This window comes from Armigeres subalbatus, unplaced genomic scaffold (genome assembly GCF_024139115.2).
Source record: "Armigeres subalbatus isolate Guangzhou_Male unplaced genomic scaffold, GZ_Asu_2 Contig435, whole genome shotgun sequence".
Classification (NCBI taxonomy): Eukaryota; Metazoa; Arthropoda; class Insecta; order Diptera; family Culicidae; genus Armigeres; species Armigeres subalbatus.
Window position 1 is genome coordinate 414641 of NW_026943189.1, and position 27349 is coordinate 441989.

The 27349-nt window shown below is 38.4% G+C and overlaps 1 protein-coding gene and 1 pseudogene across 4 annotated transcripts in view; one reads left to right on the plus strand and one right to left on the minus strand.

Moving 5' to 3' along the window:
- LOC134204189 (uncharacterized) overlaps positions 1 to 27349 on the minus strand; it is a 378242-nt gene that overhangs the window by 191489 nt on the left and 159404 nt on the right. The gene's annotated exons all lie outside the window — the stretch shown is intronic.
- Positions 6331 to 7424, plus strand: LOC134204177 (uncharacterized; annotated as a pseudogene).

Below are 27349 nucleotides of genomic sequence, written 5' to 3' on the forward strand. Positions count from 1 at the left end.
TGTAGTAGGGGTGAATTTATTTCTTTTCAAAGGTAAAAGAAACGAAATTTGCTCAAATCCCGCTTCAGAGAAATGCTAATTACTTAGCCGGGCAAACTCAAATCTTCTCGCGGTTTTCTGCATAACATTCTGTATTTAATTCTACAAGAACTGAATAAGTATCATGGTTTTTAACCGTAAGTTGTGCCGTCCAACTGCAATTCACTGTTTTGGGATGTTTCTGCATACATTTTTCCATATAAACTTCCAACGAGTTTAGCACCGCCCAAACGTTGACCGATTTGGCTGAAATTTTGTCCAGAGCATCAGGGCATCAAATAGAACCGAATAAGAGGGCGGCCCATCAAAAAAATTGAAAAAGTGTTTTTTGAGCCACCCTAACGCACATGGTATTGGATGGGGCGAAACGTATGACGATTATAGAGCGCCTATTTTCTATGATTTGTGTGACGATTTCAATTTGAATATTTTGAACACTGGTGAAGTAACTCGAATAGGAACAAATGGTCAACAAAGCCGTATTGATCTGTCTTTATGTTCAAATTCACTATCATTAGATTGCACGTGGAAGGTTATTCAAGATCCCCATGGTAGTGACCATATGCCGATAGTCACCACAATTAAGAGTGGCTATCAACAATCTGAGCCAGTTAATGTTCCTTTCGATCTCACGAAGAACATTGACTGGCAAAAATTTGCATCGGCGGTAAAAATTGGTATTGAATCAACTGATACTCTTCCACCTTCGGATGAGTATCGATTCCTTATTGAGTTGATACAAAAATGCGCACTAGAAGCTCAGAAACGACGCGTTCCAAGTACATCTGTCATCAGAAGACCAGCCACTCCTGGATGGGATGATGAATGTACTAAGTTGTATTCTGAGAAATCTGATGCCTTCAAGGCCTTCCGTAAACACGGAAGGTCAGAGCTTTTTGAAGAGTATTTGAGGCTCGAAAGAAAACTCAAAAATCTTCTCAAGGCAAAAAACGTAGCTACTGGCGACGTTTTGTCGAGGGACTATCACGAGAAACCTCAATGACAACACTTTGGAAAACGGCTCGCAACATGCGGAACTGCATTTCCACCAATGAGAGTGAAGAATACTCCAATCGATGGATATTCAACTTCGCAAAAAAGGTCTGCCCAGATTCCGTACCAGCAGAACCGCTATTTCGAGAATCAGTCACTGATCCCGGTTCTTTGGGTGGACCATTCACAATGCTGGAACTTTCTATGTCTCTTCTTTCATCGAATAACTCTGCTCCGGGATGCGATAACATCAAATTCAATCTTCTTAAAAACCTCCCAGATATCGCAAAAAGAAATTACTTGACCTGTACAACTGTTTCATGGAGTACAACATTGTGCCACCTGAATGGCGACAGGTCAAAGTAATAGCTATTCAAAAGCCTGGGAAACCAGCGTCTAATCACAATTCATACCGACCGATTGCCATGCTATCATGCATGAGAAAATTATTGGAGAAAATGATCCTTTCAAGAGTCGACCATTGGGTCGAAGAAAATGCATTGCTTTCAAATACTCAGTTTGGATTTCGAAAATGGAAAGGAACAAACGATTGTCTAGCGTTGCTTTCTTCAGATATACAACTGGCCTTTGCGCACAAGGAGCAATTGGCTTCAGTATTCTTGGATATTAAGGGCGCTTTTGATTCAGTTTCCATAGAAGAACTGTCAGATAATCTGCACAGTAGTGGATTACCCGTTATTTTGAACAATTTCTTGTATAATTTGTTGTCAGAAAAACAAATGAACTTCACACTCGGCACTCTGACAACTTCCAGAAAAAGCTACATGGGCCTTCCCCAAGGATCATGTTCAAGTCCCTTGCTTTATAATTTCTATGTTAAAGATATTGACAATTGTTTGGAAGGACAATGCACGCTCAGACAACTTGCAGATGATGCCGTGGTCTCTCTAAGAGGTCCATGTGCAGCTGTCTTGCAAGGACCATTGCAAAGTACCCTAGATAATCTGACTGTTTGGGCCAGACATCTAGGGATCGAGTTTTCACCGCAAAAAAACTCAGTTGGTTGTGTTTACTAGGAAGCGGTACCCAGCTCAACTGAAACTAAAACTGTTGAATGATGACATCAACCAATCTTTATCTTCTAAATACCTTGGGGTCGTGTTTGATTCTAAATGTACTTGGAAACTCCATTTTGAGTATTTGATACAAAATGCCGGAAAAGGATCCATTTTCTACGTTCTATCTCCGGAACCTGGTGGGGTGCTCACCCGGAAGACCTCATCAAACTCTATAGAACGACTATTCTCTCTGTTTTAGAGTATGGCTCTTTCTGCTTCCTCTCAGCAGCTGATTGCCACCTGATCAAATTGGAACGAATTCAGTATCGTTGTTTGCGTATTGCCCTTGGCTGCATGCATTCGACGCATAACATGAGCCTGGAGGTGCTTGCTGGAGTCACTCCTTTAAAGCACCGTTACTGGGAGCTCTCACTTAGAATACTCGTCAAATGTGGAACAAGTAACACACTTGTCTTAGATAACTTCGATAAAATGCTTGAACTGACTTGTCGTTCAAGATTCCTTAGAGTCTATCTCAACTACATTTCTTCAGATCTTTGTCTTCCGTGTTATAATCCACCTCGAGTTCACTTCACCAACGACAGTTCCTCAATTGAATACGATCTGTCCATGAAACACGCTATTCAAGGAATACCAGATCATCTTCGACAAATATCTATTCCCTCCATTTTTTCTGAAAAATATGAACATGTCAATTGCAACAACAGATATTTCACTGATGGTTCCTCGCATTAACGGATCCACTGGCTTCGGTGTTTTCAATGTAACTTCAACCACCTTCCGAAAACTTCAGGAACCGTGCTCGGTTTATGTTGCTGAGCTGGCAGCAATTGACTTCGCTTTGGGGATAATTTCCAATCAGCCCGTAGACCATTATTTCATCTTCTCGGATAGTCTTAGTTCTATCGAGGCACTCCGGTCGATGAAACCTGTTAAGCACGCATCTTACTTTCTTACAAACATAAGAGAGCAGATGCGTGTTTTGGTCGAAAGATCATTCAAGATTACCTTTGTTTGGGTCCCATCTCACTGCTCAATCTACGGCAATGAGAAGGCAGACTCGCTGGCAAAGGTGGGCGCAAAGGAAGGTGAAGTTTATGATAGACAATACTCGAGCAACGAGTTTTTCCCATTAGTCCGTCAGAGTACTCTTCAAAGTTGGCAAAGAAATTGGACACACAACGAACTTGGACGGTGGTTATTTTCCATAATTCCAAAAGTTTCTGGGCGAGCGTGGTTCAGAGGTGAGGACTTAAGTCGAGGCTTCATTCGCGTGATGTCGAGACTTATGTCTAATCACTATTCACTAAACGTACATCTGTACAGAATAAACCTTGTCGATAGCAACTTATGTAGGTGCGGAGCCGGTTATGATGACATCGATCACGTAGTTTGGTCCTGCTCGGAAAATGACGCCTCCAGAGAGCAATTATTGGATACCCTTGTGGCCCGAGGTAAACAACCCTTCAGGGAAGTTCGAGGTGTTTTGGGAGATCGTGATGTTGTCTATATGCAGGCCATTTATAGTTTTCTTTGTGCTTCTGACATCAAAATCTAACATTTTGTTTTTTTTTTGTTCTGTCTCTGCCTTTTTGTTCCGTAGAGCTCCATAGCTCTTGCCATCCGGAAGATGCTCCCAGTCGAACCATTCCTCGAGCACGACGACACGCCACATCGTCACTGACGCCAAATGCCCGGATGAGAAGCTGGAATTTCCTGATCCCAAATCCTAAGCCCCGTCCATCATAAAACAATGTAAACTAACCTCGAGTCACCACGAGTACGCTGGCTTCTACCCCCCTCTTACTAACCGTATAATAAAATGATATTGATTGTATGTATCACAAAGAACAATGGCTCCGTAAAGTGTTATACCTGAGCCTGAGTGCTATACCTGCGCCTGAGCCTACCAAATAAACGAAATTGGAAAAAAAAAATCATTCAGGTAGTTCCAATCAAAGGTACGGACATAATCGATAATAGATTATTGCAATCGGGAACCGGTTCGTAATCCACAGGATGGATATCATAAGAGTGGAAAGTACGTTGAATAGGAAAGATCATTTCTAACGGAGGGTGATGCAAGTCGATAGACAACAGTGGAACGGCCGCCTTGTTGATGTTGGATTTAAAACTGTTCGAGCAGAAGACTAGATCCAAAAAACCATCATGCTGATTACGATGCCAGTTTTTGCCTTTCTCGTATACTAAGTATACGTAAAGGCTATACAATCGCTCCAAAAACAAACTTTTTATAGAAGGGCCGGAGACCCATAGTGTTATAAACCGATCGACTCAGCTCGACGAATTGAGGTGATGTCTGTGTGTATGTGTGTGTGTGTGTGTGTGTGTGTGTGTGTGTGTGTGTGTGTGTGTGTGTGTGTGTGTGTGTGTGTGTGTGTGTGTGTGTGTGTGTGTGTGTGTGTGTGTGTGTGTGTGTGTGTCTGTGCGGCACCCACCCAAAAAAAAATGTCACTCATTTTTCAGGTACTTATCCTTAACCGATTTACTCGCAACAAGTTGCATTCGACGCAGGATTGCCATTGTTTCCTATTGAAAATTGGTCAGATCGGACTATGGGCTCGGAAGTTATGGCCAAAATACTATTTTTATAATGTACGAGAAAGGCACCATTACCGCAAGGTGGTTTAATCAGGGTTTTTTGAGTTAAGTTTAAGAAGTTCATTCCATCAAATTGAGCCGCACTTGATGTGGGAATAGATACGTTTCCAGCAAGCACTACATACGACGTACGACGTGTCCATTGAAGACAGGGTTGGTTGCAATCACCGCAGATCAAGATCTGGTCATCATAAGAATCGTATTCACACAGTTTACGATCGGAAGGCACATGTTCATTTAATGAAGCCGCATCGTTGCTGCGGTCGGGCGGGATGTAAACAGCTCCAATCAGTTGTCGCATCAACGAACACCTGTTCCAATCTTTCGCCGCAATGCGTGCTGGCGCGCGCATATGGAGACGCATGGTGCTTTTGACCTGTGTTATTAAGATAAGCGCATTAAAGGCTCCCCCCAGACCTAAGCGATTTCATCGCCACGACGGCGACAACTAGTTGCCGCGATTCTATTGTTGAGTCACTGCAGGCAATTTTCTATTTACGCTTCCATACCAATGGCGACATAATCGCTGTGGCCAAGCAAAAGAATCGCGTCGCGTCGTGTGTGTTTGGGGGAACCCTAAAACTTCTTTTGGCTAAACGTGTTGAGCAAATCCTATCATATCTGTTAATTAAATGATTGATTATTGTTTGTGAAGTTCTAAGTGTGATCATTGATCTTGACTATTTGGCCTCCAAAGTTGCTAATTAGCTAATCTATATAATAAAAATGAAATGGTCTGTGTTCGTATCCGCATATGTAACTCAAAAACTGCTGGATGGATTTCCTTCATTCCTTTAGCAGATATGTTTGTTATCGTTTCCAACGGGTTTATATGATATTTCCTCATGCAAAAATCACGGGTAAGATGGAGTAAATCGTGAAAAACTGAATTAAGAATCGTATGGAAATTTGGCATGAGAATATTCGCCTACTATGCAGGACAACGTCTGCCGGGTCGACTAGTGATAGATAAAACTCCAAGACTCTTTTGATACCCGAACCTACCCTGCAGACGACTGATGATTACAATAGAAATACATATTAAAAAGTTCCTCTTACTCTATTGCAAATTTTACGTCCGATTAGACTCCTGCTCAGAAAATATTGTCCTACCATAATATGTTCCCACCTGTATACAATAAAGGCTATATTGATGGAACTTCATTGTGATTCAAAAACACTGAATACAGAAATCTGTATTGCTGGAATTGACCAAATAATAGATAAAAAACACTTCATAAGGCATTGTTTTGCGCACCTGCATAAAAAAACTACAAAGCGATATAAAAATACTATTCATTTTAAAATCACTAAAAACGTATAAACATGCTTATACGCGTTTTGCTGGTTCCACTGTGTTTGTTTTGACAGGTGCTTGTTTCGTTTGGAATCGTCTGCGTTTTTAATATTGCGATTGATTTTGTTGTTGTTATGTAAGTATTTATTCATTATTATTAAAACTATCCTGTGAATTAAAACGCTCATTAGTGCATTTTTGTTGAAAATCCAATTGAACAGGAAAGAAAACTACGTATCAAGGAATGCACGATGGATGAAGCAATCCTAAACGATTGTGTAATGGACTATCCAGAAGCGGAGTACCTGCTCGAATACGATGATGGACCCCTTAAGCATGATGGACCCCTTAAGCAACAGTACCAGCGAAATGGAACATGCAAGTGACGCTGGTGCTGATGATTCGGAAGGCGACATTTTTGGATGTGTTCTCTTGGTGTATAAACGTCAGTTCAAAGGCCAATCCGGATCCGGATCCGGATCATATATCGCACGATGGCAAATTTCGGCTAATACCCCTGCAAGTTTCAATCACAAGGTTTGGATTCTTGCTGAGGAGCATCTGTATCGTGAGGTTATTTTCATTGTAAAGACAGACGGAACAACTTGTCCAGCGTGGGGACTGGGGAGCAGAAGAAAAGCCTATCGAAGAAGCGTTCGGTTAATTTGTGCACTCCAAATAATCTGAACGTTGTTTCCACCTGAATTTTCAGGTACATTTTACGTGCACACGTAACTGCAAATGCTCCAGAAAATTCAGGTGAAACCTACGTGTCCGGTGAATTCTATCCAAAACTCAGGTAGAACTTACCTGATTTTCACGTAGAAATAAAATTCTATCGAAAAATCAGGTAAAAGTTACGTGAATTTCAGGTGGATAAAATCTACGTACTTTTTCAGGTGGAAACAACGTGCAGATTTTTTTGGGTGTGCTCTTCCAGTCAGGTCGTAGGCACTACTCGTTAGACCAGGTTATAGAAAGTAGCAGTTTGTTGCACAGTTGGCGGAATAAAGAAATAACACATCTCATGCATGTTTACTCTTTATCTGTCAGCAACCGTACGATTTGGAACTCAGTGAAAGAAAGTTTAGTTGATCCTTTTGATCGTGATCGATCGGGTGCAGCCGCAACACAGGCTGTCATAGAATTAGCAGATGAGCTGAGAACCTTGCATGACAGCTATCTCGATGCACATGGCATTGCGTGGTCATTCTGGGCAAATTCCATCCATAACGGCTCACTTGCGAGAGACACTTAAGAATCATCCCCCACAGCATCTAGCTCACTTGTTCAGAGCTAAAGAAGGACAACACGTAAATGCAATCCCGTCTCAACATACCCTCGGTTTCGAAGCATACCGCGGTTATCAAATGAGACTTCGTCCAAAAACAATAAATTCGAATAATCCCATGGTAGTGAGTTCAATTCCATGAAAAATCTGTATAGATCGTCTTGTCTAACCTACAGTACTCTTCTTTCAATACACTTCCACGTTAATCCTTCACTGTGAAGTATGCGACAGATGGATGTCGCTGATATTTTCATATGGAACTGTTCCTCGAATAATTTTCCAGCTTCGTCCAGGTAGAGCAGAGGTCTTCGTTTATATAGATCTACCAGCCAGTTACGTTTGTAAGCTCCAATCTTTCGAGTCACACTTGCATTGTGCTTTCCCCCGTAAGATCCATTCCTTTCATATGCAGAAATCCAGTTACTAAACGTTGATGTTTTCTGTAAATGACCGCGAGTTTACTTCGTAGGATACCTATAAAGTAAAACCCATAGAGCGTATTATACACCGTACTAGACGATGCACGACATTTCTTCACGGAACCAATTATTGCTGCCATTGGAAACTAGAACGGATTCAATTTGTGGTTGATTTCTTGTACACAGCAGATGAATACATAACAATGATCAAATTTGTTTTCATTAATATTCACAGCTGCTGCCATTATCAAAATGTCAATTTTGGCAGTGTGAAAATTGTTTGTCATAGTAGACAGTTTGTCGAAAAGTCTATTAACGAAAGCAAGAAGCAATACAATATAAACTAAAAATGTTTTTTTTTTACTGGTTTAGGGTCATTTGGCCGAATGCCGTTTGGCAGAATGTCGTTTGGCCGAATGTCATTTGGCCGAAAGGATCATTTGGCCGAACGTCATTTGGCCGAATGCCGTTTGGCCGATTGGTTAAAATTTGTTTCCTTATTAAGTGAAGTGAAAAGTAAGATGTTCAAAGGAAGAAGGAAGAAGAAAGGAGGAAGAAGGAAGAAGAAAGAAGGAAGAAGAAAGAAGGAAGAAGAAATAAGGAAAAAGGAAGAAGGAAAAAGGAGAGAAGAGTGAAGAAGGTGGAAGAAATAAGAAAGAAGGAAGATGAAAGAAGGAAAAAGGAAGAAAGAAGAAGGAAGAAGAAGAAAGAGTGAAGAAGGAACCAGGAATAATAAATAAGGAAGAAGGACGAAGGAGGAAGGAAGAAGGAAGAAGGAAGAAGAAAGAAGGAAGAAGGAAGAAGGAAGGAGGGAGAAGGAAGAAGGAAGAAGAAGGAAGAAGGAAGAAGGAAGAAGGAAGAAGGATGTAGTAAGAAAGAAGAATGAAGAAGGAAGAATGCAGAAGGCAGAAAAAAAAGAAATAAGGAAGAAGGCAGAAGGAAGAAGGAAGAATAAGGAAAAAAGAAGTAAGATGTAAGGAAAAAGAAGGAAGAGAAAAGAAGTAGAAAGAAGGCAATAATGGATAATTCCACAATTTTCACTTCTCACTTTTCGCTTCTCAATTTTTACTTCTTATTACTCACTTTTTTTTACTCACAATCTAAGGATTTTTTTCAACAATTCGGCCAAACGGCATTCGGCCAAATTGCCCGACACCATTTTACTTAAGAAAACAAATGGTTTGAATACAATTGGAGCTGCTTTCCATGGCACGCTGTTCATAATACATAGCCAATGTGTTTTCTTTTGCTTACCATATTTGTAATGTAGGACAAACGTGAGCAGAGGCATACCTGAAAATGATAAAGAAATCATTCAATTAGAAACTTACTCAGTCAGGAGTCGAATCAAATTCAAATTCGCTGAAACATTTTAAGACACATCAGTTGAATTGCCCACGCAAGGCTCTCGTGCCAGAGGCATTGAAATTTCCGTAAATAATGAAAAAAAATCCATAACAAAGTACCTATTATCCATGAGGAAATACAAATGTTCCATTGAAAAAAAAATGCCAAAGTTCTATAAATATGTAAATGAATATTAGCATTAAAGAATTACAAAATATTTTGCAAAATAAATATTTTTTTCACAAAAATGAAATTTCTGCAAAAAAAAATATCAAATTTCCACAAAAGAATCAATGAAAAGCTTTTTAGTGCTTTAACCAACTAAGCTACGAAGGACCTCCGTCAGCTTTCGCAACCTAGCGGCTACTGAATGAGCTTGAGATTCCCAAGTTGGACGCATAGTCTAATCACTCGCAATCCATTTGTCGAGCCAACACTTCCACATATGTATAGTTCACATTAGAGGACTGTGAGTATTTAGAATGTCTGGCGGCTACAGCAACTGTACTGATCAAGTGAGGTTGTGTGAGCTTTTTGCCAGTCGGTCATCAAGCTCAGACCCGACCGCATTGTGTAGGCAAGAGCACGCCACTCAAGTTCAGTTGAATCAAAGTTAATTGCCTATATTCCGGGGACTAAACCACCCGACTTGGACATTAATTTACAATGTTGTGAAAACTCATATGTGAATATGTAACCACTTTCCCTTCGATGGGACTCGAACCCACGACCCTCAGTACGCTAGACTGGTGCTTTGACCAACCAATTTTGATTTTTAATTTTGATTGCTTTATGGAAAATTCATTTTGCTAAATTGCAATTTTTACATTTAAAAATGTTATCATATTTCCACTTTTTGGGCAATTTGTTTTTGTTAATGCAAACTTTGCACTATTTAGAGAAATTTTAAATTTTTTATTGCTGCTACGCTTATTTCTTTATTATCAATTTCCTTATTTATAGAGAATTTCGTATTCTTTATGAAAAATTTTATGTTGCTGTCTCTGACATTTGAACTTTGCATAACCTATTCAACTAATGTATCGTACAACAACGAGATGGAAAATAAATGGAATAATTCTAAAGTCGTCTTATAGCAGGTGAATTTGTTCTATTTTTGTTGAAAACTTTCTTATGTTATGGAAACTTTGCATTATTTACGGAAATTTCATATTTATTCATTGTGGATCCAATTCACATAATTCATAAGTTAACCGCAAATAAAAGTGTAGAACCAATTTTATTGAAAATTATGTTAACCTTTTGAATTGATATACATACGTTGACTAACTACTGCCATCTACTCAACCATACGGAGGCAATTGATTAGCAATTGATTGAATCACCGGCTGCGGATGTTTACACATGTATCGCATACCAATCCAAATATCTGTTACCTGAGATCTTGCGTTTGTCTAAGATTCTTATCTTATTTGGGCGCAAGCTTGCGAGATTCAAGATTTAATATCCACATCGGTATTCTATGTTCTCCTATGTATTTACGAGACGATTAGTCATCTCAATAACTCAACGTTTTCATTCAATCAATATTTTCCTTGAAAAACAGTAAGACATATCTAACATCCAAGCCATCAAAAACCTTAATATGCGATTTGATCCCTTGCTCTGTTTATAAAATCCTATTTTTACATATTGGTAGCATTTAACTGTGATTGTCCCGTCTCTGTGCGGTGCACTTTCAATGCATGCTTCAAAAGACTTTTTCAACTGAGGGTTTGCAATTAGAATATTTGTAGAATGGCAGGTTTCAACAGAGCCACGAAAGATGAAAAGTGCGAAGTTAAACAGTTTGAACTTTTTACACTTTATAAACCTCTCTTTTTTATTTAGTTTCTCCCTACAACCATGCGTTCGAATCGACGAATTCGAAAAGCTTCCAACAGCTGTTCTGTACACTCACACGAAGCTTTCGTCGATTTTCCCCTCCTTTCCGGAAGAGAAACTGCTTCCAATGCGAGAATGTTCTCTCTCTTACTCTCTTGGAAAAGTCTACTCGATGTTACTGTGAGTTCCCATGGGCTGTGATAATGACCTACTGGCCGGCTTGCATCCATCCACGGAAAGCGTTTCTCCCCCTGTGGGATAAGCGTGCTTGCGTTGAGAAACTTTCGCTTTGGCTAGTGCCAATGCAATGTAGCGTCATTCTGATTGGATGATTGGAATGCTAAGATTTATCGAGTGCGACTTGATAAACCTTTTCTATTTCAAATTATCGTATCTTACAACAATTTGTAGAACAGCCAGTTAAATTGAACATTTGGTTGCTAATAAAAAGACTCAACAAGTTCAACCTAATCGGAATATATTGGATTGCCGTCTGGGCGGGCGCCATTGAGCGTGACGCGTGATGTGGGTTATGCGTTTTATGCTCCACTGTTCGTGGCTAGTGTATACAAATAACGATATCATCCCTAACAATAATGACCAAGTGAGGCCATTGACACTGTCGTTATAGTGTGGCTATTCGCTAGCGCGGTGTTGCCGTGGCACGTGGGTGTGAACTAAACCGTTCTCCCCTCGGTTATGGTTATGGTTATTTTTGTGTCTTCGCAAATTGTGCTTAATCTGCTCGATCCTTGATTGGAAAACGAGGATTCACTCGATTGATTGCAACTTTAGTACTGTTTCGGTGTAACATGAGTGCGTTCGTATATGCATTGCCGAATGGCTGGTGGCAGAAAATTTGATAGACAAAGCAGTAGAATAGTTCCCAAAGAAGTTCAATTTACTTTTATGGCTCAATAGCATTTTGGAATCATCCCAAAATATTTGAGTTACCAGCATCGAAGATAACTAGGGAAAGGGAATGACCCATCACTCTTTTCTATTTTCCAGAAAATGGGAATACAAAACCGTTTAGAAAGAAGTATCAGGAGGCGGGTTATTGCTCTCTGCTGTTAATTGTAATTAATGATACATTCATCATAGCAATAGAAATTGATAATTTTACTGTGACATTTTTATTATATTTACTACCGCTACAAGTATAATGGTTCCATACTTGCTTAATGGGACAGTCATACTTTTATAGTCAGATTGTGTTGTGGTAGATTGAAAGAAACCAATCATACCGCCACATTTCAAATTTAATCATGAAAAACACATTAATGCACTTTCAAGTTTGTCTTGAAAGTTTTGCCATGAAGGGTTGAAAACCGTCTGCAGTTAAGTCGATTGGTTTTGCATCGACTATAAAAAGTAGAATGGCTCTGTTAAGGACAAGAATCACAGAACCCAGAACAAAATTCACCCACGTTTTCAAGGGCACACCACTCCATACGGGGGCAACGGATAACTTTTGTTTTTATTGTTCCAGCTTTGCTGCGTCGCAGCATGCGTGGAGTAATGAAAATGACAGTTGTGCAATGCTTTCGTATGGAGTGGTGTGCCCTTGAAAACGCGAGTGCATTTTGTTTTAGATTCCGAGATGCTTGTCCTTAAAGTCCCTTGTTTGAGCTTATACTTGATTGACCAGTCTTAGTAGGCACTTGGCACCGTAGAGCGAAAAACTATAAGCATATGATTAAATCAACGCAGTGGTTACCTCATAAGGTCAGATGTTTTGAAAAGTCCATTTTCGTCATACCAATTTTTTTACCGATTATTATGGAATAAAGACTACCTTTATTTTAGCTAGTTAGTTGTGATATTTTAGATTAAAAAATCGCTTAAAAGCCATAGCGCGTTCAGCGCCTCTGCACTTGATCAGGTAAACGTGACGTGTAGGGTCTGCTGAACAATTGCATTTTTCGTCTATTATTCTTTTCCTTCAATGACTCTACATTTCAATTGGAACTTGACCTGTTTCTCAACTTATTGTTCTGTTAGCAATTCCATTTTGTACGATCAAATAATTCACTATTAAGCTTGTTATAAATCCAGTTAGTTTGGAAACAATGAGACAGAATCCCTCGATGAATGCAACTTGTTACGAGTAAATTGGTCACAGGTAAGTGCCTAGAAAATGAGTGAGTTTTTTGTGCACATACATACCCATTAGACCCTTTCATATTTCAACCTGTCAGCCCATTGTTCGAACAACTTGTTTGAAGAAATCCTAACGTGTAAGTTTATGACAAATGTCAAGCTTCTGATTTTTGTCATATACTTACACGTTAGATTTAGCAATGATTGGTAATAAATTCAAGAATTTTGTAGAAAAACGACTTTTACTGAAAACAGTGTTTTTACGCACTTAAAAGCCTGAAAATCACTTTAACATGGTCAAAACGTAAACGAAACGAAGAGCAATGTTCACAAGACTTGTAGAGCACATCAAAATTTTCCGCTTAGAGGTTGTTGCGATGATTTTTGGCGTTTATTGTTATTGTGCGTTATTGTTAGTTTTTTTATTTTCAAAATATAAAAAAGACCAAAAACACTAAATCGACTTGGGCCACCTCGAATTTTTATCCGAATTAGCTGAAAATTTGACAGGAGGCTTGAAAACATGAAGAGGTCTAATACCCACCCGAACAAACACACAAATACACACGATGACAGTATAAGGCCATTAGGCCGAAGCTCACTAAGCCGAATGAGAAGTAATAAATGAGAAGTCAGTTCTCCCATTTTCCTTTCTTCCTCTTCCTTCTTCTTATCTCTTTTTGCCTCTTGCGTATACTAAGTATACGTAAAGGCTATAAGACCACTCCAAAACCGAACTTTTGATAGAATCCTTCCTAATTTTTCGCTATTGAAAATTGGCATTGTTTTTTCCCCCATTTTTCCCAAGGGTCCCTTGGAAAAAAAAAAATTAAAACGGAATTTTTTTTCTGAAAAACTGCTGCAATGCATTCAAATGAACGCAAATAAGTGTGAATTGATAAAAATACCTGAATCTATCTCCTTAAAGTACAATTTTGACCTCGTTTATGTGCTTTTCTTGTTACTATTATGTGTTTTCTAGTTTGATAATACACGAGAAAGGCTCCATCACTGCTAGGTGGATTAATCTGGGTTTTAATTAATCCTTCATCCTTCATACTTCTCTCTTCTACCTTCTCACTTCTTCATTCTTCCAATTCCTTTCTTCCTCTCTTCTTTATCTTCTCCGTCCTGTTCTCCTTTCATCCATTTTCTTCTTATTTCTTCCTTCTTCCTTTTATCTTTCTTCCATTTTCCTTTTTTCTTCTTCTTTTTTTTTCTTCCCTACACACTTAAAATAAATCGCAGACTTCTGTGAAATTTCACCGAAATCTCAACAGCAGAACTGTTCGGTAAAAATTTTACAGATTTTTTGGTGGTTTTGACAGTTGAACAAAGGAAAATACCGCAGAAAATCGGTGAAATAATTACCGAACAAATCTGCTGTTGAGATTTCGGTGAATTGAAGCAAAATTCACCGAAATCTGTGAAATGATTTAAGTGTGTACCATCTTTCTTTCCAACTTCCTTGCTTTTCTATTTTGCCTGCTTCTTCTTCTTATTATTGGCATTACATCCCCACTGGGACAGAGCCGCTTCGCAGCTTAGTGTTCACTTCCACAGTTATTAACTGCGAGGTTTCTTAGCCAAGTTACCATTTGCGCATTCGTATATCGTGAGGCTAATACGATGATACTTTTATGCCCAGGGAAGTCGAGACAATTTCCATATCGAAAATTGTCTGGACTGGCATCGGGAATCGAACCCAGCCACCCTCAGCATGGTCTTGCTTTGTAGCCGCGCGTCTTACCGCACGGCTAAGGAAGGACCCTGCTTACTTTTACTTTTTTGTGTCTTTCTTCTTCCATTTTCATTTTTCCTTCTTGCTATTTCCTTCTTACTAATTTCTTTTTCCTTCTTTCTTTTTCCTACGGTGTTTATTTTTCCTTCTTTCCTTTTGCCCCTTTCTACTTCTGTCTTCTTTCTACTTTACTCTTTCTTCTTCTTCATCATTTTCTTTATCTTCTTTATTCCCTTTTCCTTCTTCCTCCTTTTGATTCTGTTCTTCTGTTCTTCTCACTACAAACTACTCATTTCTTACGTCCCCACTTCGCATATCTCATTTCTCACTTCACTTTTCTCACTTCTCCCTTCTCACTTCCCACGTCACGCCTAATGACCGTTCGATATAATTACAATTCAATCTAATGACAGTTCAAGACAAGACAAGACATCACCTTACTCGTCGAGCTCAGTCTATTGATATTTAACTCTATGGATTCTCGAGCCTTCTATCAAAAAAATGTTAACGTATGATCTAATCGTTACATCTTGGTGTACGAGAAATGCAAAAAAAAAGTTGTCCAACAAAATTCAATTCACATTTGTGGCACCACGAAAACAAGTTGGAAGTACTTCAATTTTATGAGTCAAATTTCGGAAACGGATTGCAATGAAGCACTGTTTTCATAAGTTTATCTCTTGTTTTTCGATCCCATCTGCCACCCCTTTGTTTATTGCGGTCATCTGCCGGATTTGGAAAAGCTTTTTGATTACATCCGGCCAACTTTGGAAACAACAATACAGTCACATTGGCACGGTTTCCTGTTTGCAAACTACTTTGTATTCTGCAATGTGCTCTGCTTCGAGTTGTTGAAACACTGTTACATACCTCCAACACGATGATTGTGAATAATTTAATTCGCAACGGAATCTCGAAATGAATACTATTTCCAAATTAAACAGATACTGCCATAAAAGGCACCTTAATCAGATTCCAAGGGTTAAACATTCCGCCGTATTGATTATTCGGTAGAGCGACCTTCATCGAAAAAGAGATTTTCCCAATCAAGGGACCGTGCTGCTCCGTTGTCGTCTCGCCATTTGGGGATTGGAAATGTTTGCGCTAAAGAAAATCGATTCCAAGGCATTCGTTTTGAAATCAGTCCAAGCGAAGACGGTGCTAGCAGTGGCATTCATTAGGATGTCTCAAGATGGGGCTCGAGCTGTTTGAGATATGTACCCACTGTCCCACTTTGAACGAGACGCGATGCCGTGCCAGAAATGAAAAATAACAAGTTCATGACAATGCTGAAGGATTTTCTTATTTGTCGGTGGTTGGCGCGGTCGTGTGGTTGTGGGTAATTGAGATGTGGTGTTGGGAACAGTGGAGAGATACATTTTTTTCGGTTCTCGGAACAACTTATTGCTGTCGCCGGAGGGGATAGGGAAAAGGGCTATTTCGCAAGTAGGCTATTGCGTTTCGACACTCTATGAGCTTTGGTGGGACGAAATTGCGACTTCGGATGGGAATATTAGTCGAAACCCTATGATACCACATTCTATAACTTTGCATTAGGGGAGTGGTAGGAATGATTTATGGGCATGGAGAACAAGGGATGGTCCGTAGAATCCTCGGTTTAGGCTTTTCTAGTTGCAGGGCCTAACAAAAGAGTCCGCAAAAATAATATTCTTGAAAGCAATTTTATTGTCTTGCTACAAATTCTTTAACAGAATCGAATAGGTTATAGAAGTCTCGGAGATGTAACCTTACTTATGGGTGATAGAGCTTGTCTGAAATGGGAACTGATTTCTTGGCAACATTTAAAGTGATAATGAAGATTATTCAAATGATTTGGGGTGTGTATTTGCTTATAATTGTGATTCCTTTTTCAATGAAAAAGAAGGGCTTCTTTATTGGTTGAGCGATTGATTTTTGCTGACTACTTATCAAACGCTACAGCACTTTGATGCAATACAAACTTTTTTTTATCTTCCTTGCTTTTAACCAGTATTCATTTAGAAGTTCTTTAGTTATTAACTGCGGAGTTTGTGAGCCAAGCCATCATACATGCATTCATTTATCATGCAGTTTACACAATGATAAAAACTCTGTGCCAAGGTTGTCAGGAAAATTGTCTAGACCTGACCGAGAAATGCTCAGTTTGTACAAAACAAATTTGCTGATCAAAAATAGCAGCTAAGCATATGTGGTATTTCATTGCATTGAATGGATGCATTGAAATTCTCATAGAATATTACATTTTTTTTTTTTACTATTTCGTTTATTTGTTAGGCTCAATTGTTTAATGAAAAAACTCTACGGAGCCGCAAACTGTTAAGATAATAAATTATTCCGAAGAAGTTTCAGATGTATTTCTGCGCGATGTCTTCTTCGGTGGGGATCGGTCCATCGCCTCTGCAGTAACAAAATGGTCCCGTCGCTGACTCGTTGACTGCGCTTGTTGCTTTCTTTCCTCTTCTTCTTTCATTTTTTGATAGTGATCAGTATAGCCCATTACTCCCTTCTTAACAAACCAAATCCTGTCTGTCTTGTTTTTGAAGGTCATCGTCTCCGCTAGCTTCTCACGTTCTACCATCGAGTTGGGGATTTCGAATGTTTCCGCTCTTTCTGTTGAACCAATATCCGACACGACCACATCTTCCTCTGGCACTTCAATTACATTCTCCGTTGCTTCAAATCCGACAACGACACCGGAGTATGATTTCCGTTGCTTGTCTTGCCTTTCCACTTCTATTCCGTCTGTTTGCTTCTTTTTTTGATTTACTCTTTTTCCTTGTGGGCACGCGTCCTTCCGATGCCCTTCCGCTCGGCATAAAAAGCATTTGTTCCTCAAACTTTGGTAGAACACGTTCCCTTTCCAGTTCGAAACTTCCAGCGATGTAGGAATTTCCTTTTGGACATCAATATAGACACCTCGCACTCCGGTGTATAAATGATCCAAACCTAAATTAGGCGGGAATTTTTCCCGGACCACACGATCCACTTTCCCGTACTCCGAAAGACGCTGTTCAAGTACATTGTCTGGCAATTCTGGAGGCAAGTCAAATACTCGGATGTATTGCACATTGCTACCAGCAACCGTCATTTGCACTTCCACTGAATTCCCGCTGGAATAATGAAATTTACGCGGATCCATGTTTTTATTCAGTGATTCCTGCATTGCATTAATTGAAACGAATTTCACGAACAGCGAACGATCCGCCGCTGTTTTATACACCGTTTCGAATAGAGATACATCAGTATCCAACTTTCGCACAAACCCGGCGATCTCTACCCATGTTGGTCGGGGAGCAGTAGGCGGGAAACGAAATTGGACTGTGTTGACGATCATTTCGCTCGCAGCAAAGGTAACCGTTCGAACGAAAGCGATAGAACAAAACGAAAAACAATGTTGTTTGGTATGTACCTACAGCCAGTATTTACCACAGTCCAAAGGCAACCTAGTTGCTAAACGTCCGCGCGCGACGAGAGCGAAACAACAACTGATAGAATATTACATACAGTTTAATTTGCCGAATACTTGTTACTGTGCCTATAATTTCTGAAACAGTATACAGTCTTACCGTTAGGCAGATACTGATGCACTTATTGTTAGGATTTTCGACTACCGAAAAAAATATTAGTTCAATTCTTCAGGGCTAGATTGCAGTCAATTAGTTAATTACCGGCATATTTATTATTATGTAATCCGAGCTCATGCCTTTTTATGTCCTATTTGTGACTTTTTTTTGTACTTAAGTTTATCACCCATTCACCATATTACAAGCTTTTATTTGTAATGCCACGAATTAGTACTATTCTATACAATTCCACCACTTTTTAATCCTCACTGATATGTGTGTCATGACAAGAAAAATCTTTAACCATACTGTCCGTTAATCGATACCAAAATGCTAACGGTTTTCTAATTATCTGAGTAGTCTGCTGAATTGAGACATCGTCCGTTATGTTCACCAAATGCAACTTACCAATATAATTAAATTCAGATTTTTTTTGCAATCAATATAATTGTTTTTATTTCCACAACCTGCAGGAAAAATATATTTTTGGAGAGATAAATTGAAAACAACTTTGGTACGACCTACAAATTTTTCAATTCTCGCGAAATTGCTTAGTAAACTGTGTTCTTCTGACTGAGAAAGCTTTCAAGCAAAAGAAATCATTTACAAACTCCCAACAGATCATGGGTACCTGTTTCCCAGGTTTATAAAGCTTTTACTGAACCTCGCTTAAGAGGTAAACAAACTTCCATTGGGCAAATTCGATTGTCGACGAAAGCAATCGCATACAAAGATAAAATGGTCCTATGGATCAGTCCCACCAAAGATTTCATTTCACATGCATTTGCTCATACCAAGAAAAACATTTTTCTGCTATTTTGCTTGATCCTCAACCAGTCCTTTTTCTAGCAGAGCGATTCCAAGCAACAGCATCAAAATTTAAGAAAATTTTTAATTCATGATTTTCTATTGAGTTGAAACTTTGCACAGTTTTTCAATTTCATCTAAATCGTCATTTTTCGATATCAAATCTTCATATTGAGTCACGACTAACTTTTCAAAAGGGTGTATGTGAAAATGGTTCAAAAATATTTAAAAAGCTGCACAGCAAAAACGGAATGTTCGATTGTTATGATTTTTTCAGCAAAGTTAGACAACTAAATGGTGATTCTTAAGAAAATGTGCACAGTAAAAAAAATTTTTTTGCCTTTAAAAATATCATTTTTGTCACAAAAACTCAAATATCTCAAAACCCTATCTTTTTTCGAACGTCATTTTTTTAGGGAAAACGGTCCATTATATTAGCTATCTACCATAAAAATTTGGTGATGGTAAACTAATAAACAAAAAAGTTATGACATTTCAAACATTTCACAATTTTCACATATACTAAACAAAAAAATTTCCGTGTATTTTTTTTTCAAGAATCGCAGTTTGATGCTGATTTTATTGTTAAGGGCCTTGCGTGAGTTAAACAAGTTGTTTGTATGATATTCCATATTTATGTATTCATCGATATTATGTATATTATATGTATAAATATTATATGTATAAATAAATAAAAATGAATTAATATTATCCTAAGTATTAAATTAAATGTGGCAGTTACACAATGTTGTTATAGAAACTCTAAGAGTTTTGGGTTTGAATTTTGGTATGGGTTATGATATCATGAAAACAGTTTATTAATACTTATTTTTATTTATTTTATTCAAATTTTTTAAAATATCGAACACTTTTGAATTATTATCAGCACAGTTTGAGTATAGTTTTGCTTTAATTTTATTTTCCGACAATGGAATGAAACAGTGAAATTTTTGGGTTCCTTGGATCGTTTTCGCGTTATTAAATTGCTTGCTGAGCTCTGAAGCCTTTATTTCGTACTCTTCAGTAGTAGTAAAACAAAATGATAATTTGGTTAAATCTTTTTCTTTTCTACGATTTGCCCAATCAAAAAGTTCTTTCGCAGTTTTAATTGGATGCTCACGTTCTTTGGCTAAACTTGCTCTTGTGGCCATGCGCTTTATTGTTCCTCCAATAGCATCACAAGGACCTTTGCCATGTGATGTAGCAAAAAATGCCATTCTGCATCAATTCCGTACATTGATTTAAATTGACATAGGCTCGAAAAATTCTTACGATTTTTGTACTGCGACGCTGCTCCATCAGACATGAAATATATCTTTTGACTTCTTTATGCTTATCAACGTGTAAAAGTTAATCATTTTTTCAATGAACAAGTTTACGGATACTGAATCGTATCTTAAATCTTCGGAAATTATAATAAAACTTAAGTGTTCAATTTGCGTACTTCCATTAAAATAAATAACGAATGGATGAATTGTAGCTTGTTGTACGTTTCAGTGATGGGACTGCCCTTAATCTTGCAATACAAAGCTGTCCTTTTCAGAACCACTACAAATGACTAAAACTTAACCATTTTGTAATGTATTTTTCGTATTTTTAAAAAGCTGGATTGTTCTGTTTTAATGAAATCGTGAGGATTAAACTTTCTAATTTCAAGCAAAAATATGACACAAACTCATCTACAGGTTTTACAATAGTTTCTATGTCACACCTATCCGTGGTCACCCATTGCTCAAATGATAACTGATCAATATATTTTTCTTCAAACTCAGCGAATAAAGTATTTTCCAATGATGAAGAATCTGGACAATCCGAACAAGATCGTAGATAGCAATTTGATGTTGTATTTTCACACAAAAGACTACCAGTTAACATTTTAATATCCTTTGTTAAATTGATTCTTTTCAAACTATGTAAAATAAGATTAATATTCTCATGGGTTGTGCACACACACATTATGTGTTCCTGAATTGGAAAGAAGCTTACATTGCCTTGGCCGAAGGCTTGCAAATGAGGAAAACCCTATTTTAATATTATCGTGAATTTCCTTGAAGCGTGTGTACGCTTCTTTCAAAGTCGTCATCATTAATCGTTTTTGGATTGCTTGACGCTTTCCATCTTTTTTACTGATACATAATCTTTTTGACCAGGCATTGCTCGACTTACTTCATCATCTTCAAAATATTGAACTACTATTTCTTTTGTCTCATCTGTTAATGCAATACTAGACCTAGTATTTTTGGTTGAAAGACAGTTATTCTTCAATTGTTTTGCCTCTTTTACTGTATTTCTATTGGTTTTGAACTCATCAATGGCATCCTGAATAGACCACGAACTTGGCAGCATCGACAAAATCAATAATTTTTCTTTCCTTGTCGTGGCTGCATTCGAGAACCTTTCCTTCATATTTATAATTACCTCATCGTAGTCTGTATTTTCCACATCATCAGGTCCTAATTTGAAGAGGTTTCTTCGTACAGCTTCGTTTATTTCACGGTATTTTTTCTCCGGGTAATAAACGTAGTCCATCTTACTCCATTTAATCGGAGTCACTTTTATCCCAGCTATGCCCTCGTTAAAGCGTTCGATGTTGACCTTTTGGATACACTCATCTTCCGATTGATTTGTTGAAACAGATTTCGCTGATGGTACGGTGGCAAGGCTCTCAGCACTTAATACTTCTGGTAATTCCTCAGTTGTTGTCGATACATCTGGCAATTCCTCAGTTGCTGTCGTTTTCGAACTTCCTGCGCTCTGCTCAACCGATGATATACAGATTGCTCTTTTGTCAACGTTTAGACGGCAGGACGTGCAAATGCGTAAATTTGTATTCAATGTGGACATTGGAGCATAACCAGTCGCTTTCAGTTTATCTATGGTGCTTTCGGTGAGATTTCGTAACTCTTTTGAACACTTTTTCCATCAAACGGCCTACAACAGTTGAGAAAGCGGCTACTCATGTTGTTCGTAATATTTCAATAAACAAAATCACTTTTAAGTTTTTACTGACTAGTTTGGTGTCATTTGCTTGACTGAAGAAAAAATTACTATAAGATCTTTAACAACCTTAGTAGTAGTAATTTTTGCTTTTTCGTGAGCATTGTCATGGTATGTACCTATCATGCATTTGTTGTTGTTGAAGATACCCGTTTCCTCCCGATCATAAAGTCTATTCTCTAAGAGGTTTTTGCAGGTAAACTATAGACGTACACGTGTATATAAATCTTTGATTTTGCAGCTTTTGTCTTAAAAATAACATTTCTGATATGTTTCTATCAACGTTATTATCAACAGGTTTCAACACTATTAAAAGAATTTTTCGCCAGTCACGTGCAATGAAAATTATGACACTATCAATACTTTTGATCACAACACTGGATCGTGTCTAAGTTTCTTATAGATGCTATGAATAATTAAATCAAAATATCATGAAAACAACTTGTTTAAATCACGTCCCTTAACAATAAAATCTGCATCAAACTGCAATTCTCGAAATAACTTACACAGAAAAAATTTTTTTACTAAATGTGAAAATTGTGAAATGTTTGAAATGTCATAACTTTTTGTTTATTAGTTTACCATCACCAAATTTTTATGGTAGATAGCTAATATAATGGACCGTTTTCCCTAAAAAATTACGTTCGAAAAAGATAGGGTTTTGAGATATTTGAGTTTTTGTGACAAAAATGATATTTTTAAAGGCAAAAAATTTTTTTTTCACTGTGCACATTTTCTTAAGAATCACCATTTAGTTGTCTAACTTTGCTGAAAAAATCATAACAATCGAACATTCCGTTTTTGCTGTGCAGCTTTTTAAATATTTTTGAACCATTTTCACATACACCCTTTTGAAAAGTTAGTCGTGACTCAATATGAAGATTTGATATCGAAAAATGACGATTTAGATGAAATTGAAAAACTGTGCAGAGTTTCAAATATTTTCGAAATGGTCGCTCAGGATCGACTGACATGCCCCCGTGGAATGCCTCCAAAGAACTCTCTAGCAAAACCAAATGGCACATTCCAGTAGCGCAATCTCCATTGACAAAGTTGTACGTTTCAGGAAAAGGAAAAAGTAGGATATGGGTGCAAAGACTATGCCCACATTGCCGTTGCGTTGTTGCGGTGTGCTCTTTTTAGTAAAGGGAGAATGGTGTGATATGCTTTCCTATTTGAATTTTCTTCAGGTGTCTATATATCCGGTGGCATATATCTTCCGGGCAGCAGAGCTTGACGGCACATGCCCCCTGACCACTATAAGTTGTGTAAAACTTGATTTTATAAGGTGCAAATATTTCCGCAAGTATGCCCTACCTAAGTGTGCCGCTTAAAGCGCACTTGAGTAATTCTCGCTGAAACCGGGCCACTATTTGCACGAGGTTCTTAAAAATGCCTAAATTTATATTCTTTCGAAAGCTTTCGGCGAGTATATTAAGGATCTGAGTTAAATTCTTCAGAAAGATGAACCCATCGTTAGTTATACACGAAATCATTTTAATGGACCCCTCGATTTTTGTCAATTCTTGACTCACCAAAACTGTCATAACTCCAACATTTCTCAACCGATCATAGAGATCAGCATATCGTTGGAAAGAGGAAGAGTGTATCCTTAATTTATAAAAACATGAGCAGCCATATTGAATTTGGCCGCCATCTTGAATTTCTTTTTAAAATCCATTTTGCCACCAGGTTCGCAACCACCGATTTTGAATATCAATACATCGATGGAAAGCTTAGCTTATATTGTGCATTGTGTCCGAAAATCTCAGGTGTATGTTTTTTTCTATCAAAAGTTATGTACGATTTACCAAATTATTTTTTGAAGGGCCATCTGACCAACGGTTCTATGGAATTGATCTTTAACATATCAACTGCCTTTGTTGCAATTCTGAGCTCGATCGGGCATACTGAACCAATTTTCTGAACGAAAGAATGACGGAGGTGTATTTTCCTATGCATTTTGGCAGAAACCACCATACAAACTTCAAATCAAATGCGCCAGCTTATGCAACAAGCGATTGAGCTGAAATTTTCAGAGATAGATTTTCTTACCCAAAGGTAAAATCCAAGGGGGTGCCCGTAGAATTCGACATCCTTTTGTTTCCTGGGCCAGTCTAAGCAGGGAATTTGGGGAACAGAATAAGCTTGCATGATGGTCATACCACACCACCCTGAAGCACAGAAATAATTTTCAAAAATATTTAAAAATATTCTAATGCAGCAGAGAGCTTTAGTGACCAGAATAAGCTTGCAGGATGGACATACCACACACCCCTGCAGCACAAACATAATTTTCAAAAATATTTAAAAATATTCTAACGCAGCAGGGAGCTTGGGGGCCAGAATAAGCTTGAAGGATGGTCATAACACACCACCCTGCAGCACAGAAATTGTTCTTAAAAATATTTAAATATATTTTAATGCAGCAAGGACCTTGGGGGACCAGAATAAGCTTGCAGGATGGTCATACCACACCACCCTGCAGCACAGAAATTGTTCTTAAAATATTAAAAAAAAAATTAATGCAGCAGGGACCTTTGGGGGACCAGAATATTTTATTATGAAAGTATTTTTAAATATTCTTAAGAACAATTTCTGTGCTGCAGGTTGGTGTGATATGCCCATCTTACTTACTTTCTTATGGATCCTGTACACCTCCGGTGGTGCAAAGGACCAACTTAAAAAAGATCTCCATCCTGAGCGTTGCCCGGCTATCGCTTTAACCTGTTGCCAGGTTAGATTTCGGTCCACTTCTTTTATTTCTTTATTGAGGCTTCGCCGCCTTGAGCCTCTGGGTCTGCCTCTGCTGCGATGTCCCGCTGGGTTCCAGTCTAATGCTTGTTTACAGATTTTGTTTCCGCTCCTATGTAGAGTGTGGCCGACCTAGCCCCACTTCCGATCCCGAATTTCTGTTGCTCTGGTTGCTCTGGTGACAACGACGATGGAGCTCGTTGTTTGAGATCCAGTTGTGAGGTCACTAGGCCCAAATTATATACCGCAGGCATCTGTTAATGATCACCTGCAGCCGTTGAGTGTTCTCCACTGATACACACCATGTTTCGCTAGCGTATAATAGCACAGATTTCACGTTAGAGTTGAAAATTCGTATTTTGGTGCGTTCACTTATCTGCCTGTTTTTCCAGATATTTCTTGAACTCGCAAAGGCAGCCCTTGCTTTCTTGATCCGTGCGCCTATGTCGATCTTGGTACTGCCGTCTGACGCCATTTGGCTACCAAGATATTGGAAGCTTTCAACATTATCTACTGGTTGCCCGGCTACTGTGAAACTGGGAGGAGTCATCGTGTTTACATCCAACGATTTTGTTGACGTTGATGACTAAACCTACCGAAGAGGAGCGCTCGGCAAGGTCGTTGAGCTTACTCTGCATATCAGAGCGCCGTTGCGCGAGGAGTGCAACATCATCAGCCAATTCGAAATCGTTTAGGTGCTCCATGGTTATAGGCTGCCATAACAGCACGCCATCCTGGAAGCTTATTCTGATCTTCAAAATCCCTGCTGCATTAAAGTATTTTTAAATATTTCTAAGAACAATTTCTTTTCTGCAGATTGGTGTGGCATGTCAACCTTTTCGACGACCTTTTCGGCTCTTTCAGTCTTTATGATAAGCTACACAGATAAAAATATGTTGTGATATTAAATGTATTTTCATGCACATATTTGGAGCATGCAAATAAACGTAACATTCAATCGATCTCACTATTCTTTTAAATCAAAATAAATTTAAACAGTGCTTGATCGCAAAATTCAATCAAATTTAATTGAATATCGAATGTTAATTCGTTCGATGGGATAAGCTGCAATTTTACACGTCGTTGAATTTTCAAAATTATTTGCTGTGTAAAACGGGTTTTGCGTCAACTATCCAACGTTTCGGTGTTTATTACACCTTCTTCAGGGATTTAGAGGCTGTACTGTGGGGTTAGTCGTTCTATCTTCCGTCGCTAATTTCCCTCGTAGAATGGTCAATTTCTTCTTGTGCAGTCTCCTCTTCCTGTCCGCTTCACACTCTTCGGCCCGCTGTACCTTCTTTAGGAATATGTCGAAAGAGTCTTGGTTCTCCTTTGCCAGCTGGAGGTGCAGGTTGTAGCACTCCAAGTTCAACTTCTCTAGCTTGGCATAGTGTCCCTTGATTGACAACTTCAACAAATCCGATTCCGCCCTCTTACTGATAGATTTTGGGATGTGAACTCCCATCTTAATCCTATGGCTGACAGGAGTCAGCCTCTCCTTTTGGCTCTTCTTAAGGAAGGCCACGTCCTTGAGAATACCTGCGATCCTCCTCTTCAAATCTATAAAAGTACTACGCTCGTTCCGCTTGGATGCATTGTACAAACTCGTCTTATGACAAGTGAAGACATTCCACTAAAAAGCTCAAAATATTTTATACGTATACGTATTTGGACCTCAATAGTAAGGCCGTCTTCAGTGTCTCGTACTTGACTGGAGGAAGTTTCTGTTGAAACAAATTTTGGACAATTTTCCTTTATTGCAGCCTACTTGCCTTTTCAATGCAATGGGCAGCAAAAGAATTTGTTGAAAGCTGATCTTCAAATTCTGACTTCTGGCGACTTCAATGCCAAACATCGTTCATGGAATAATGCTCAAAGCAATTCCAACGGAAAAAATTTATTTGAAGATTGTTCTGCGGGATATTATACTATTCAATATCCCAATGGCCCAACATGTTTTTCATCCACTCGAAATCCTTCAACAATTGATTGACAATTTGCAAAATGAAATTAAAAAACGTTTCGCTATTCTGAGAAATACCAACTTTGAGAATAATGTCTCGAAGTTGGATCCCAGTTCGAAACCCTTTTGGAAATTAACGAAAATTCTTAAAAAACCTCAAAAGCCAATTCCAGCGCTTAAAGAGGGAATTAAAATTTTATTAACAAATGGCGAAAAGGCTCAAAAACTTGCTCAGCAGTTCGAGAGTGCCCATAATTTTAGTCTAGGTCTCACTAGTCCAATAGAGGATCAGGTTACACGAAGCTTTGGGATTTTAGTTGGGAACTAATTTGGATGAAGTGAGATCTATTACTAGAAAATTTAAAAATATGAAGGCCCCGGGTGATGATGGTATTTTCTACATACTTATCAAAAAACTTCCTGAGAGCTCTTTATCCTTTTTGGTTAATTTATTTAACAAATGTTTTCAATTGGCATACTTTCCAGATAAATGGAAAAACGCCAAAGTTGTTCCAATTTTAAATCCGG